General features: G+C 40.6%; 1 protein-coding gene across 3 annotated transcripts in view; it reads right to left on the bottom strand.

Annotated features, from left to right (window-relative positions):
• LDAH (lipid droplet associated hydrolase) overlaps positions 1-15,295 on the bottom strand; it is a 152,954-nt gene that overhangs the window by 85,706 nt on the left and 51,953 nt on the right. The gene's annotated exons all lie outside the window — the stretch shown is intronic.

The following is a 15,295-nucleotide window of genomic DNA, read 5'->3' as shown; positions in this document are numbered from 1 at the left end:
AATGGCTCCAGAAAAAATATGTACACTAGAGAATACCACACCAAAAAAGTTGGATACCTGTCCAATTACCCTGTAGTATAGCTGACGGGCTGACCAAACCCACACCCATACAAAACCTCCTGATAGTTTTGGTGCCTCATTCTTTTTTTCTTTTTTCTTTTTTTTGAGACGGAGTCTCACTCTGTCACCCAGGCTACAGTGCAATGGTGCGATCTTGGCTCCCTGCACCCTCCTCTGTCTCCCGGGTTCGAGCAGTTCTCCTGTCTCAGCCTCCCAAGCAGCTGGGACTACAGGTGTGTGCCACCATGCTCGGCTAATTTTTGTATTTTTAGTAGAGACAGGGTTTCACCATATTGGTCAGGCTGGTCTCGAACTCCTGACCTCAGGTGATCCACCCACCTCAGACTTCCAAAGTGCTGGGATTACAGGAGTGAGCTACCGTGCCCAACCTGGTGCCTCATTCTTAAATATGAATGGATAATGAATAAGTACCAGACATTTGAGGAAAGCTTCACTTACAAGAGACAGATCAATATTTTTTAAAAAGCATGAAGAAAGGAACTCAGAATAAATACAGACAATGCAAGAGCCCCAAAACTCTAAAAAATGTGTTTTCCTGAGAGAGACCCATGAAATAAAAATAAAAATATTACAAAAAGGAAGAAAAGAACAAGAAATTCCTTAAAAACTATTTGCATAGATGCCAAAATCAAAAGTTTAATTAGATGAATTGGAAGATAAAGTTGGGAAAATAGCCCATATTTCCCATTGTAAAAACTAAAAATCCAAAAAAATGGATAATGGAAAAGAAAATAAATCAAGAAAATCTTTTCTGAAAGTATAACATATGAATAATGAGAAAACAAGAGGAGAAAAAAAAAATACAAGAGTTTTCATTGTGTAAGTATGCCAGTTTCTGGATTAAAAAGGATAAATAGTCCAAGGAATATCATCATAAAATATAATACCGAGAATAAAGTGAATATTCTAAAACTTTCCAGAGGAAGAAAACGGTTCACAAAAATAATTAAAAACTTGAAATGACATATTTCTCCATAGCAGAGCTGGAAGATCTTAAAGCTCAGCACCAGCTGCTAATGATGTTGATGGGAGGTGAAGATGGCAGGCTATCTTGCTGGAGAGCAATCTTCTTGTTAAGAACAATTAGAAACGTTGGGAAAAATTTTTTAAGTCCCCTTGAAGGCATCAGAGGCAGAGGAGATTTGAAGGTTAAAATGTTAGGGAAAAAGGAACTTCAGAGAGGAGTGCTGAAGTAGCTTTTCTTTATTATTCGCTGATTCGCAAGCAGTAGCTATGAAGCCAAGAAGCTGAAGAGAGTTTCTGAAAAATCTTGTGGGCTTGAGGGAAAAACTTGGGAGTTCTATGCCCATTAAAGAGAAGCCACTCTAGGCTTTCAGTGGAAACTATTAAAGGACTATACCCTAGAAGTAACAACGAACTGGAAATAGGCCAGCCCCTCCAAAGATAACTTTGATTCAGCCCAATTCCCAATGGCATCAAAGTGACCTACCCTAAGTATAACTGCAGAAACAAAGGTAAATCCTCCCTGAAGGAAGAAAAAATTCTAATATTGTTTTAATAATTTTTCACATATAATGTCAGGCATTCATTTTAAAAAATACTTACCAAGTTGTGATGGTCAATTTTACATGTCAGCTTGACTGGGCCACAGGGTGCCCAGATATTTGGTCAAACAATTTGGATGTGTGAGGGTGTTTCTGGCTGATTAACATTTGAACGGTACACTGAGTAAAGCATATTGCCCTCCCTACTGTGAGTGAGCCTCATCCAATCAGTTGAAGGTCTGAATAGAACCAAAAGGTTTAATAAAAGAGAATTCCGTCTGCCTGACCACCTTCAAGCTGGGACTTTTTTTTTTTTTTTTTTTTTTCCCCTGTCTTCAGACTCAAACTGAAACATCAGCTCTTCCTGGGTCTTAAGCCTGCCAGCCTTTGGATTGGAATTAAACCATCAGAAATTCTGGCTCTCAAACCTTTGGGCTGAAACTAGAATTACATCATTGGCTTTCCTAGGTCTGCAGTTTGCTGACTACAGATCTTGGGATTTGTCAACCTCCATAAACATGTGAGCCAATTCCTTATAATAAACCTCTTTCCATGTACATACATCCCATTGGTTCTGTTTCTCTGGCAAACCTGGACTAACACACAAGCATATGGATAGACAAGATAATATAACCAAAGCAAAGAAGGAAAAAGCAGAAGTAGGAATGCAACCACATGAGACTTAGATGTTGGAATTATCAGACACAATCTTTATTTTCATGTCAAATATATGATCTCTGAACTTCTATAAAAGTAATGATACTTTTAAAAATTGTTGATGGTAGAAAGGAGAATAAAGTCAGACAGGGAGTTTAAAATAACTATATGATCAAGATATTAAATGACAAGATGGAGATTTGCAGGAATTAGTAATTATAACAATAAAATGGAAATTTTATAGGCAAAAAATAGAATAACTAAAATTAAAGATGTAACAGATGAGTTTAAAGGTGCTTATACATAGCTCCTTTATACAATCCTCACTAAGTGAGGATTAGTGAAGTAGAATGTTAAGTCAGAAGAAATATCTAGAATGAGGCAGGGAGACAAACAAAAGAATTACCGTATGTAGATTATGCTCTAGTTAAAAGGAAAGCTGAAAAAACTAACAGGAAAAATCAAAGACATATGCAATGCCTGTAATACAGGGTGGAATATAGAAGAATTATGAGGAAAAGTGTTACCAAAGGAAGGACAGAGTAAAAATGACTGGGATCAGGAAAGAGTTCACACAGGAGCTCATGTTTGAGATGATTTTCCAGAAGAACAGAAGGCATCAATTAGATGGTGTAGGACAAAGCAGAAAGGAAGTAGCTCAACAAAGGCACACAGATAGGAAAATATATATCTAGACAATGAGAAATTATAAAGTCAGGATGGAGCCCTAAGTGCAGGGACTGTAAGGCAAACACAGAAACTATTAATGGAAGTAAACAAGGGCCTTAAGGAGAACCCTCCTGGTACCCAGATAACCAGAATATGTCCCTAAGTTTTTATGAAATCTCTTCGGAAAAAATGTCAATTGACATTAATATAATATTACTGAAGCTCTCAGAGACTTTCTCCTTTGTAAGAGGGTGTAAGAAGCTCCTTAGCGTCTTCCTGAGGGTAGTAGATTATGAAAGCGGAAAGGCTGAATCTCTAACACTCAATTTGGCTTTTTGCAGAAGCTCCCATAACAACACCACTGAGGGGAGAAATTATTTGTTGAAATGGAGTTTCTAGACTGTGTCTTCATTCATGCATGCTCCCTCTGGTCTCTATATAACTGATCCTGAAAAATGATTTACTGTCTGGTTTCCTAGGGAGAGGTTCGCAGTATGACGCTGGCTTCTGTCTTTTATGTATCGATACACCTTCCTGATACCTGACAATCTTACTTCTTCCCAAACAAACACAATTAGTCTGAAATGGCCTGGAATGTGAGATCTCAAAGCAAGCACATTTTATTCTTGTGAAGCATCTTTCATTTAGTGCCTACCTTTCATTTCATTTAGTGCCTGCTAGGCTTTTTCCATTTCAGGAAATTTTTTGTGGCCTACATTGCATATTGTTCACAGATTTTCCATACAAGCAAGAAGTGAGCGTAAAACAACCTCATACATTCTGGTTAACTGTATTAGAGAGCTTTTTCCTTTCTTAAAGATCACAATCATACTTCTCATCTCCACAAAAAGACCTAGAAAGAAGCTTCTATCTGAACTAAACAAAAGCCAAAAAGAGGCATTTCACAGAATGTTGTTCATCTGTTTCCACTCCCCTCCCTGTTATGTCTTCTCTGATAGTTAGTCTGTCTACTGAGGCTCTATGAATGTGCTCTTCTATGAACAAGGCTTCAGTGTGGCCAGGTACAAGCGATATTTTTCAGACCTATATCCACCCAAATGCAACGAAATTCACAAAAGTGTCACCTCTGCCTTAGCATGGGCCACCCTCTTATACCGCAGGGCCTGGGCCTCTCAATATCCTACCACTATTAACCTCTTGGTCAGATGAGATTTGAATATGGCCATACTTTCAAATAAGATCTGCTTCAACCTAGAATAGGATGAATGATGCTAATCCCCACCTGTGATTTTGTTAATACATCAAATAATAATCACCAGGCAAGCTATCAAAAGGCACACTTATCAACAACCCAAATTATTTTTTTTTGAGGTGGGAAGAGAAGTAATGTTAATAAAAAAATTGCAAGGAAGGCCAAAAATCTAGGTAATTGAATGGAGTAGGAAGAGTGGGTAAGATAGCATAAAAGCAGGGAAAAGTGGCAGGGGAAAAAGCTAGGCTAGCTGCTACTGCTACAAGGCTGATACTAACTTTGGGCCACTACTGGTCTTAGAGGTGGGTTTCCCTGCAAAGAAAACAAGGAGTTGATATTACCCTTTTACTTTCCTCTTGATTTGTTTTCTATTGCTATGTAATAAATTACTAAAACTTTGTAGCTTAAAACAATATAAACTTGATATTGCACAGTTTCTGCACACCAGGAGTCCAGGCCTAGCTTAGCTGGGTTCTCTGCTTAGCATCTTACCAGGCTGCAATCAAGGTGTCAGCTAGGGCTGCAGTCTCATCTGAAGCTTGACTGGGGAAGGATACAAATCACTAAGGTTGTGGACAGGATTCAGTTCTTTGTAGTATAGGATCAAGGATTTCAGTTTTTTTGTTGGATGTTGGCTGAAGGCTGCTTTCAGCTTCTAGTGGCCCCTTGCAACTCCTTGCCATAGAGGCCGCTCAACATAGACGACCCACAACATGGCAGTTTGCTTTTAAAGCCAGCATGGGAGAGAGACTTCTGCAAGACAGGCCCTACAATCTTAGGTATGTAAATCACATACACATAATCATGTGCTTCCTGTCTGTCACCTTTATCATATTTTGTTGGTTAGATGCAAGTCATCAGTCATATCCACTTATGAAGGGGATTACGTGTAGGAACGAACATTAGGAGGTAAGGATCATGGGGTGCCACCCACCTTAAAGTCTGTCCACCACACCCCTAAGCTATTTCCTTTCATGTACAGCAGTATTTTGCACAAACATTTGTGCTGTCCAATTTAAGAAATCTTCAACTATTCTGAGATAATAATATTCTTCAATTCTATCTTAGAATTGAAGCTGATTTAGTATTGCTCCTTTGGATGCATATAGCTGCTACCTCTTGCTGCTGATCTGTACTCTCTTTCACTGTCAAACAAGACAATTGTTTCCTTAAGGTCAATGCAGTGGTTAATCTATATGAACAGAAGAAGTCAGTGGCACTTATGAACCAAGTGAGGATTTTACCAGCAGAAGCTGCTGATGTAACTTTCATATAGTTTAATTTAATTAAATGAAAAAAAATGGATGTCTTCCTTTTGGGATGTGTAAAACCCTATGCTAGAACTTGCAAGGATACAAAGAAGAGAACGAGCCAGCTCTTGCTCTTGTGGCTATAAAAAAAAAATTACACTTAAGCTACAAGCCACAACAGAAAAGCTAATAGGAGACAATATGATTGGCCCAAAAGTAGCAGAAGTTATACTCTATCAGAGCAATCAGCAAAGTTTTCATGCAGGCAGTGACATTTGGCTAACGACTTATTTGATCTTTCGTCTATTTATAAACCATCTTGTACTCAGAAGGACTTAAGAAGGTTGGTATTTAATATAGGCCTTGTAGGATAATTTGACTGAGCCCTAAGAAGGACTGCACTGAACTTGACAATATACAAAGTGAACATAATTAATACCTATTGGGTACAATGTTCACTATTTGGGTAACTGGTACACTAGAAGCCCAACCCCCCACCCTGCACCATTACATAATACACTCATGTAATAAACATACACATGTACCCTATGAATCTGAAATTAAATTAAATTTAAAAAGAAAGATCTCCCCTGGAACAACTTTCTGCTATAAAGTAACATGAACAAATCACCTTGAAAGAGAAAAAAGAGAAAAATGCATGACCATTAAATGACTATCATAGTGAATAAATATGTGCTATTACAGAAAATTCAAAAAGAAAAAATAGAAAAAAAAACCACCCAAACTCACCACTTAAATACAACCACTAAATTCATTTTATAATTTTATTATCAAGCTTTTCCATGTGTGATTTTTATATAGTTGTATTCACATATTCTCTATGTATTCTGACATCCTTAATATTCTATAATTAACTTTTATGTATTATAATGTCTTTTGCAAATATAATTTTAATGGCTGTACATTCCATACTCTACCTAACCTTGCCTTTAAGGTTAGACATTAGGATGTTTCCAATTTTTTTGTTATAATAGATAATATTTTTGCACATGATTTTTTTCTATCTTTGTCTGTTTTCTTAATATACATTCCAAAGAAAATAATTAGTAGGTTCAAAGGGTATGAATACTTTTTTTAATGGAAATTATTTTTTTTCTGATAATACATGGTCATTACAAAGAAAAGCAGAAACAATGTAGAGTTTTCACTCCAATACAACCTTTACCCCTAACCAACATAGAAAACTACTATAAGCCACCTGGTATTTACCTGTTCAAACTTTCCAAAAATGTATATCGAAGTATACACATACCCAACACAACTTTTCTTTTAGACTATGTAATAGTAATAGTTAATTTTGATAACTGTTGAGGTTCATTCATCAAATCAACATTAGTAAATACTACCATACTCAATATAAACAGACATCATTAAGTATACTACTATATACTAATTCATAAAACACTGTATCACACATTGTGGTAGGCACACACTTTTTGATATATTAGCTAGTTCTTCAGTGAATTATCTGTTCACATACTTTGCATCTTTATTTGAGAACTTGCTGTCCTTTTTATGAATTTCTACAAATAATTTATAGTAAGAAATTAACCTAGGCTAAAAGGATTAGCTAAAGGCCCACATACTACAGACTAGAGACTTCCATCACCAGGGTCATATTTTCAAAACTTGTTACAATGGCACATAAACAACTACTTCAGTGCCTGAAGACACAAAAATATAGACTGTGGATTTGCTGAGATGCAGAGGGCTACTGCAAAGCGTCAGATTGAGAACTTACACACCAAAGAGCAGAGCTTCAGTCAACTTCCACTGACAGATCTGATACCATCTTATAACTTAAAAGATTTCAAAGAAATAAGAAAGAAATTTATAGTCCCATTCCAGTTTTGACCCTAATTATTCAAGGAAATGAGAAAATACATCTTGGTAGTGCTATTACCCTGAACAAGCTGGTATCAGCACATTTACTCAAGGGAGTCTCTGTGCTTTTTGACAACATCATAGGTGGAAAGAGCTAGAGCACATTAATACAGAAGATCTTTCCTTCAGAGAATTTGATTTGTATTCCTCCTGCTTCCAAAGGATATAAGAAGACAGAGCTGACATCACAGAAAGACCAAGGACAGATTGAATTGTCCACAGCATTTCAATGTGTTCTGTTCCAAGCTTTTGGAAAGCTTAGGTAGGTGGTTCTCAAACTTAAGCATGTGTCAGAATTACCTGCAGTGCTAGTTAAAGGCTGGTTGGTGAGCCCCACCCCTTGGGAGTGAAGAGGGGCAAGAATTTGCTTTTCTAACAAGATCACAGGTGCTGTTGATACTACTTTGAGACATATTGGCTTATTCAAAATAGTGCCACGTCATCTATTGTATTTTACTTACAACTACAGTACTCCTGGGCCAAGAAGAGGTAGTGATAAAATGTGTTGGGCAGTAAATATATGGCTTTTGCTGGCTAGCAGCCACTTAACTTCATTTGCCCTACCTGTCATTTTAAACACATCTCACTAATTCCCAAGCTATTGGACATCTGAGAGGATGGGGGAACTTTTTGATATCTGACAATATATCATGGGTACACAAATATTAAAATGGCTCAATATTTAAATCTGAAAAGTGTTCAGAAATTCTCAGATGAAATGCATTAAAGTACTAAGTATTAACATGCATGAAGAATGTTCTATTATAAACCCCTGTTTTCACTTTCTTGCAGCTTTCCAAAAAATTAGCCCTTTGTGGTGAAATTTTCCATGCTTGGTTTCAGCCCAAAGGTGATTTTTTTTTTTTTTGCAAAGTTTGAGAAAAACATATTAAGTCGTTTTTGAGTTATGAAAAGATGAAAAAAGCCCACACAATTTTTCCACTTTGAAAGCAATTTCAGGATTTAAAAAAATACGCAGATAACTAAAAATGGCTGAAGTTGAAAAGTTGAAACTGTCCATGTGTCTAGTTTTTAGCAAAGTATTCTGGGTAATTCAGAAAAGATAATGTGTGTGTGCGCACAAATATGCAGATACATATATATTTAAATGAATGCATAAGTGACTGGAAAAATAGCATTTCATCATCTACAATACAAACTTAGAGTAAGAGACTTACTGTTTTCTGAAATGGAAAATCTTTCACAAATCAGAGTAGTTAGGTGCTGATTGTCTAAGCCTCTGTTTTTCACACAGCAGGATTTATTAATGGGTCACACAGAGGTAATTGTCAAACTACTATGCACTATGTTTGCAGAATCCTCCATTTCCTTCATACGCCTTCTGTTCCCAGCTCAATTCTAGGACTTTGATTTACTATCTTTTCAGTTTAATTTCTGCCCTTGGCCCAGGCCTCAACAGTCTCTTTATCTCCTATGCTCCAGAGCACTCACACATGCTGTCATTTCTCTCAGTTCTCTCCGAACTCCTCCCAATGCATTCACCTGCTTCCTACTCAAACACTCACTGTGTATTTGAAGAACTCAAATATTAAAAAAGCAAAAATAGAAATCTTAAGTTTAGGCCAAATAGTTTGGTCATCTGTGAAAGCAACTTAGTCTAACCATCTGTAATCATCACCTTTCTAATTAACTCACCTAGAAAACAGATAATGGGAAAGTTAGACAACAGAATACAGAGTCCCAGCTCTGCTACTTTCTACTAGTTGACATATGGGTTGGATACATGACTCCTTGGCACTTCAGTCTCATCTTTAAGATGGGAAAAATCGGCCGGGCGCGGTGGCTCAAGCCTGTAATCCCAGCACTTTGGGAGGCCGAGACGGGCGGATCACAAGGTCAGGAGATCGAGACCATCCTGGCTAACACAGTGAAACCCCGTCTCTACTAAAAATACAAAAACTAGCCAGGCGAGGTGGCGGGCTCCTGTAGTCCCAGCTACTCGGGAGGCTGAGGCAGGAGAATGGCGTAAACCTGGGAGGCGGAGCTTGCAGTGAGCTGAGATCTGGCCACTGCACTCCAGTCCGGGCGACAGAGCGAGACTCCGCCTCAAAAAAAAAAAAAAAAAAAAAAAAAAAAAAAAAAAAAAAAAAAAACAGATGGGAAAAATCAGACTGTTAAAATACCTTGTTACATGTGAACATGTTTTATAAATTTCAAATGAATGTTAGGTATAATCACTGTTAGTAATGACAATAACATCTATTTTAAAAATTGAGCTAGACTTTTTCTAGATAGAAAAGGATAACCAAATATGTAATATATGTTCCCCCTACACCCCAGGGAAGGGGGAAACCACTTTTGCAAAGACACAAATATTAAGAAAAATTCCATTTTCCAAGTTTTCAAGTATGTAGACTAAAAGACAAATGGAAGGAAACCTGTTCCAACAAAAGTTCCTGTTTGTCTTTCACTTTCGACATCTCTGTGCTTGGGCTGTTCCCTTCAGCATATGTTAAATTCTCCCCCACTTACAGGAAAAAAAGTTCCCTTGACCAGCTTCTTCCTTAAATTCTCATGTATTCTCCTTCACTGGCCAGTGGAATCACTATCCATTTCTCACCTAACTTCCTGCAACCACCTTGTCCATTATTTCACTAAAAAGTCTGTCTTCAAGGACATCAAGAACCTTTTACTCTAGAAGCCTGAAGCCTTCAACATTTGTTACATTCAACCCTGTTACCTTGTTTAAATTATCTACTGCTATATAACATAGCATCTCTAGACTTATGGTTTAAAATCACAATGATTTTGCTGTCTCATAATTCTGTGGGTCAGGAATTCAAATAGGGCTCAGTTGGATGGTTCTTTTACTCCATGTGGTGTGGGCTGGGGTCACTCATTTGGCTGTACTCAGTGGTGGATGGGCTGGGCTGAGATGGGCTGGAGGGCCCTAGAAGGTTTCACTTAGGCCTGGTGCCTCATGATCCTCCTACGTAGTTAGCTTGGGCTTTCTCTCAGCCTCATGGTCTCAGGGCAGTTGACCTTCTTACACAGCAGCTGGCTTCTGAGAGGGAGAAAATAGAAGCTCCCAGTCCTCTTAAGGCCTGGACTTGAAGGTACCAGAAGTACATTATTTCCACTGTATCTTATTGGTGAAAGTAAGTCACATGCTCGGCCTAAATTTAAAGGGGAAGGGAAACAGGTTTCATTTCTTGAGAGGAATGACAAAAAAATCTGTGGCCATCCGTAATCCTCCATGTATCTACCCCTTTTTTGACATTCTTGCTGTGTTCTTAGCTGCTATGCTGTACTCTAGTCCAGAAGAATGGTTTTCAAACTTTTTTTTTTACCTTAACTCACAGTAAGATATACATTTGACATTGTAATCTATGTTATCAACACACATACAAAGTGAAACAAAAGTTTCATAATACATGCCTTTACTGCAATATATTTTTATTCTATTCTATTTTACTCAATTTTATTATACATTGTTTAAAAACACTGTTTTATCGGTCACAAACATATGCTTCCATTCTCTGGGGAAGACTGTACTTCACAGCCTCATTGATGGCTGACTTGGTCATATGATTTGCTCTGTCCAATAAAATCTGAGGAGTGAAAATTTTCACTTCCAGGCGGAGGTTTTAAAATGTAGGTGTGGTTCACTATTCACTTTATATCCTCTGCCATGGGACTTGAATATTCCAGATAGAGGCTACTCTATCAATCTGGATTCTGGAGAAAGCTTGCATAGACAAATCTTTATAGGGGCAGCCTACCCTCAAAGGATTTGTATCATGAACAAGAAACAAACCTTTGTTGTTAAAAGCCACTGACATTGTGTTATTGTAGCACAGTCTACTCTGTCTTGACTGATCCACTGGTTGCAACCCACTGAAGTGATTTTGGGATCCATTAATGGATTGCAGCCAATAGTTTGGAAAATTATTATATCTTCTGCCTCTTTCTGTGACTTCCACCTCTTCCTCCTCCTGATGGCAGCAGTGGGCTGTCCACAGTGGGGAGGCATGGGCGGTGGCAGCAGGAGTGGCTACAGGAGCAGCAATGGCGGTGGTGGGTCCCCTGTGCTCCATGTCCCTGAGGCAGCTGACTGTGACGCCTGCTTTGGGGACTGGCCAGCAGCTCAGGGTTCCTGCGCCTCAGGAGGGGGCTCTGCACAGGGCTGCCCAGGGTTCTGTCACCGGGGTCTGCCCTGCATCAGGGTGACCATCAGGCCTGACACTCCTGGTGGCCAGGTCAGGGCCTGCAATCCACCCCTGGAGGTGTGCACTAGGCAGGGCCACAGTCTGGGCAAAGAGGAGCTCCTGACTGCCCCTGAATGCCAGGGTCACTGGGGGAGCTCATGGAGATGTTGCCCCTACCCTGACACCGGCCTAGGCCCAGCAAGTACCTAGAGCCCCTGCGCCAAGCTGTGAGGGGGTGCAGCTGGGCTTCATGCGTCACGGAGTCACGAGAGCCAGAAGCAGGCAGCAGCCCAAGTAAGAGCTGTGGACCCATGCCTCTCTGTGCCCTTGGGGGCCTGGGAAGGCCCCCTTCCTGGCCCTTGAAGGCTTGGAGAGGCCTACTCCCACTCCCTGGCCTCTCCCTGCTCCTGGCGCCCGCTCTGATCTTGGAGTAGGGTTGGGGCCAAGCCTGGGCACTGTCACAGCCCAGCTGGGTGTGCGCACACTTGAGGCAGCACTGACATGCCAGCTCCCTGCCACCTCAGCCCCCTCTGGATTTTGGGTGCTGACAAGCATGAGGGGAAATTGAGGGGGGGTGTTGAGGGTGGCTCGGCACTGGCCTGCAGGTGCCCCTTGGCACAAGCAACCTGGGTGCCATAGATGCTGGCAGGAGGCAGATGGGCCACTGGGCAGAAGGGGGAGGGTCTCTGGTGAGGCCCCACCTGCAGGTCAGGGAGGGTCTGAAGGCTAGAGGCCAGGCTGCCAGTCCCATGGGCCAGAGTAGGGGACTCGTGGTGCCCTTTCTGGGCCTACCCATGGCTGCCCATGGACCAATCAGTGCGCACTTCCTCCTCTCTGAGGCCTGTAAAAGCCCTGGGCTCAGCCAGAGCAGAGGACAGAGAGACAATGGGACGACCTGCTGCAGAATGGAGCTACTATCTCTACCAAGAGATTCAGACAAAGGGATGACCTGCCTGCACAGAGAAGCCACCTCTCTGCCTCTTCTCTGCTCAGAGCTGCAGGATGGGATGACCAGCTGCAGAGAGGAGCTACCCTTTCTGCTGATAGCTAAACACTTGTCAGGACGACCAGCTGCAGGGAGGAGGTACCCTCTCTGCTAGGAGCTGAACACTCACTGGGCTACATAGAGGAGCTGTCCACTGTGGGTCTTCTCTGAGCTGTTTTATTGCTCAATAAAGCTCCTCTCTGTCTTGCTCACCCTCCGCTTGTCTGCAAACCTCATTCTTCCTTGTCGTAGGACAAGAACTCGGGACCCGAAGAGTGGCGAGGCTAAAAGAGCTGCTATAACACAAACAGAGCCGAAACATGCCCCCTGCTCTCCATGTTGCGAGTGAAGAGAAGGAGAGAAAATCTGCAGCACTTCAGGGAGCCCAGACCTGTGAGCTCCCTGAGTCAGAGCTGTGACTCCCTCTTTGGGGCCCTGTGGTTCCTGGCGTCTCTAAGCTTCTGGGTGCCACTGCATTCCCTGGTGCCACCGGGGAAGCTGCTTACAGTGTGCCTGGTCCAGCTGCGGCCTCACAGAGAGCTGGCACCTGAAGCTGCCTGCCCCATGGCAGCAGCCAGCATAACTGACTGTGCAGTGGCTGGAACCCACACTCGCTCACACACCCCCCTCATCACTCCATGCCTGACTCTATTCTCCCTTGGAGGCATAGGATCCAGGCCGGCAGCATGAGCTGAGCACAGCCTGTCAGGCAGAGTGGGTGGAACTAGCCCAGTGGGCCCCAGCAAAACTCAGGCAAAGGTGCCACCAACCACATGTTTCTGGCCAGAACAGCAACACCCCAAAAATCCTGTAACACTCCTTTATGGCAAATGAAGTCATTCTGCCGATATACATCTATGACCTCTCTCTTTTCTCAGCAATCTCCTTGGGCAATTTTATCCCTTACACTCTCTTTATTATTTCTTGCTTGGACTAGTAAACTTTCCTGTCACCTGGATGTTCACTTTTTATACTGCACTTTTTCTCTCTCCATCTCATTTTCCTTTTCCCCGAGAGATTAATTTACCTGATGCATGACTGCTATCATCAGAGATCCTTCAGTGGCTTTCTGCTGTCCAGAAAATGAGTCCATACTCCCTAGCCCAGCTTTTTGTCCATCTCTATCAATCTCATGTCTGACTGATCCCTCCAGGCACACTCTGCTGCAACCCAGTCACACCACCCACTGCCCTCTCCCTGTGCCCAGTGATGAAAACCATTTCTCTTCATGCTGTCCCCCTTGCCTAGAATGCACAGTACCCCCTAGTCACCATATCAAATCCTCTACTTCCAGATACAACTCATCCTTCAGTGGCCCTGAAGCTCGTCCAGGAAGTTTTTTCTGAGCTTCCCAGGTAGAAGACACCTCTCTCGACAAAACATTCAGAGCCTTACAGTACTGCCTCATTTTGCCTTCCATGTCTTGTCACTTGAATCTAGGGACAGGATTCTGACAAATTTACTATGACAAATGAGTTATTTCCTATTCTTCTCCCTCCCTCCCGATTATCTCAACTGTTAAACACAGCTGACTGACATATGAATGCATCTTACAAGCATGTCTTACTTTGACAGCAGACATGAAGGCTCAGCAGAATAGTGTAAGTAAACTACAGTTTCAATAATCTCATTGTTGGAGAACACTGAAGCTATTTTTTCCTTAGTATGGATGAGGTATATTCCTGAATCAAAACATACATGATCTAACATGCTATTCTAATTCTCCTAGTATACTTTTGCAAGCTTCTCAGCTGTAGTTATATGTTGAGTCTCTAAAAGTTTGAGTATTTAAAATGCCCCAAAACATTCTTTTTGAGGATCTCAAAAGAAGAGAAAAAACAGCTGAGTGATAACAATGCCCACACATTTAATGCTGTCAGTTTTACTCCTTTATCTATTTAGGACCTGTTCATTTCTACTGAAAAAAAAAATTATAATGTAGTTATTGATTTTCTCTGCCTATAGCAAATTAGCAGCAATAAATTAGAAGTAGGGAAGAGAAGAGGTACTTAACACTGAGCGAGGAGATAGAAAAACTAACCTAGACATACATGAAACATTTTTTTTTTAATGAAAAAGCATTATCACCTAAGAAATTTCAGGACACAGGCACATTCCTTTTGATTACATTTTATTCTAGTATAACACTATCAAAATAATAGTGTTATTACCACTGCCCTTAAATCACTAAGAAAAAAATTCCTCTATACTCAATATGCATTGCTGAAGAAGGCAGATAAGTAAGTAATATACTTTAGACAAATTTTTATCCTGTTGGATAAAATAGTCTGGTACTTAAGATAGTGAGTTTAAGTAATCTGGAAATTTCATTCAGAGAGAAAACAGTTTTGCCAACCAGACAGACAAAGGAAACTCTATGTTATTGTGCACAGGAAGGCCAAATAATATAAAAAAATAAGTTTGTGAAGGATCTGATATCCCTGGAAGAGGAAAACATGTTATCATTAAAGGTTATATAAATTCTTAGAGGAAAATTAAAGTTATATTAATTGATATTCACCCCAAGACTCAGTGAAGAATCAAGGGCTTTCAACTCAACTCCCAAACTTGAACTTTATGAAAAATATTTACTGGCAAAATCAGGTGACACATTTTTAACATATAGATGGTTGATAAGAGAAAGAAGATTCTAGATAGTGGAGATAAGATTACTACTTTTTTGCTTCTGATTATTCTCCCCCTACAGCAACACACAATCCTGAAATTGCTAGAGCATTCGTGGGGTTTCCTACTCCTGGAGCACCAACACAATGAGTCACACGAACCTAGCAGTTGTGTACAGTGCAGGGCACACTGTAATAGCTATAGTCTCTGCTATCATCCACAGGTTGGAGGAGCCA

This window comes from Rhinopithecus roxellana, chromosome 17 (genome assembly GCF_007565055.1).
Source record: "Rhinopithecus roxellana isolate Shanxi Qingling chromosome 17, ASM756505v1, whole genome shotgun sequence".
Classification (NCBI taxonomy): Eukaryota; Metazoa; Chordata; class Mammalia; order Primates; family Cercopithecidae; genus Rhinopithecus; species Rhinopithecus roxellana.
Note: the sequence above shows the minus strand (reverse complement) of the source record. Positions and strands in the feature narration are given on the sequence as shown.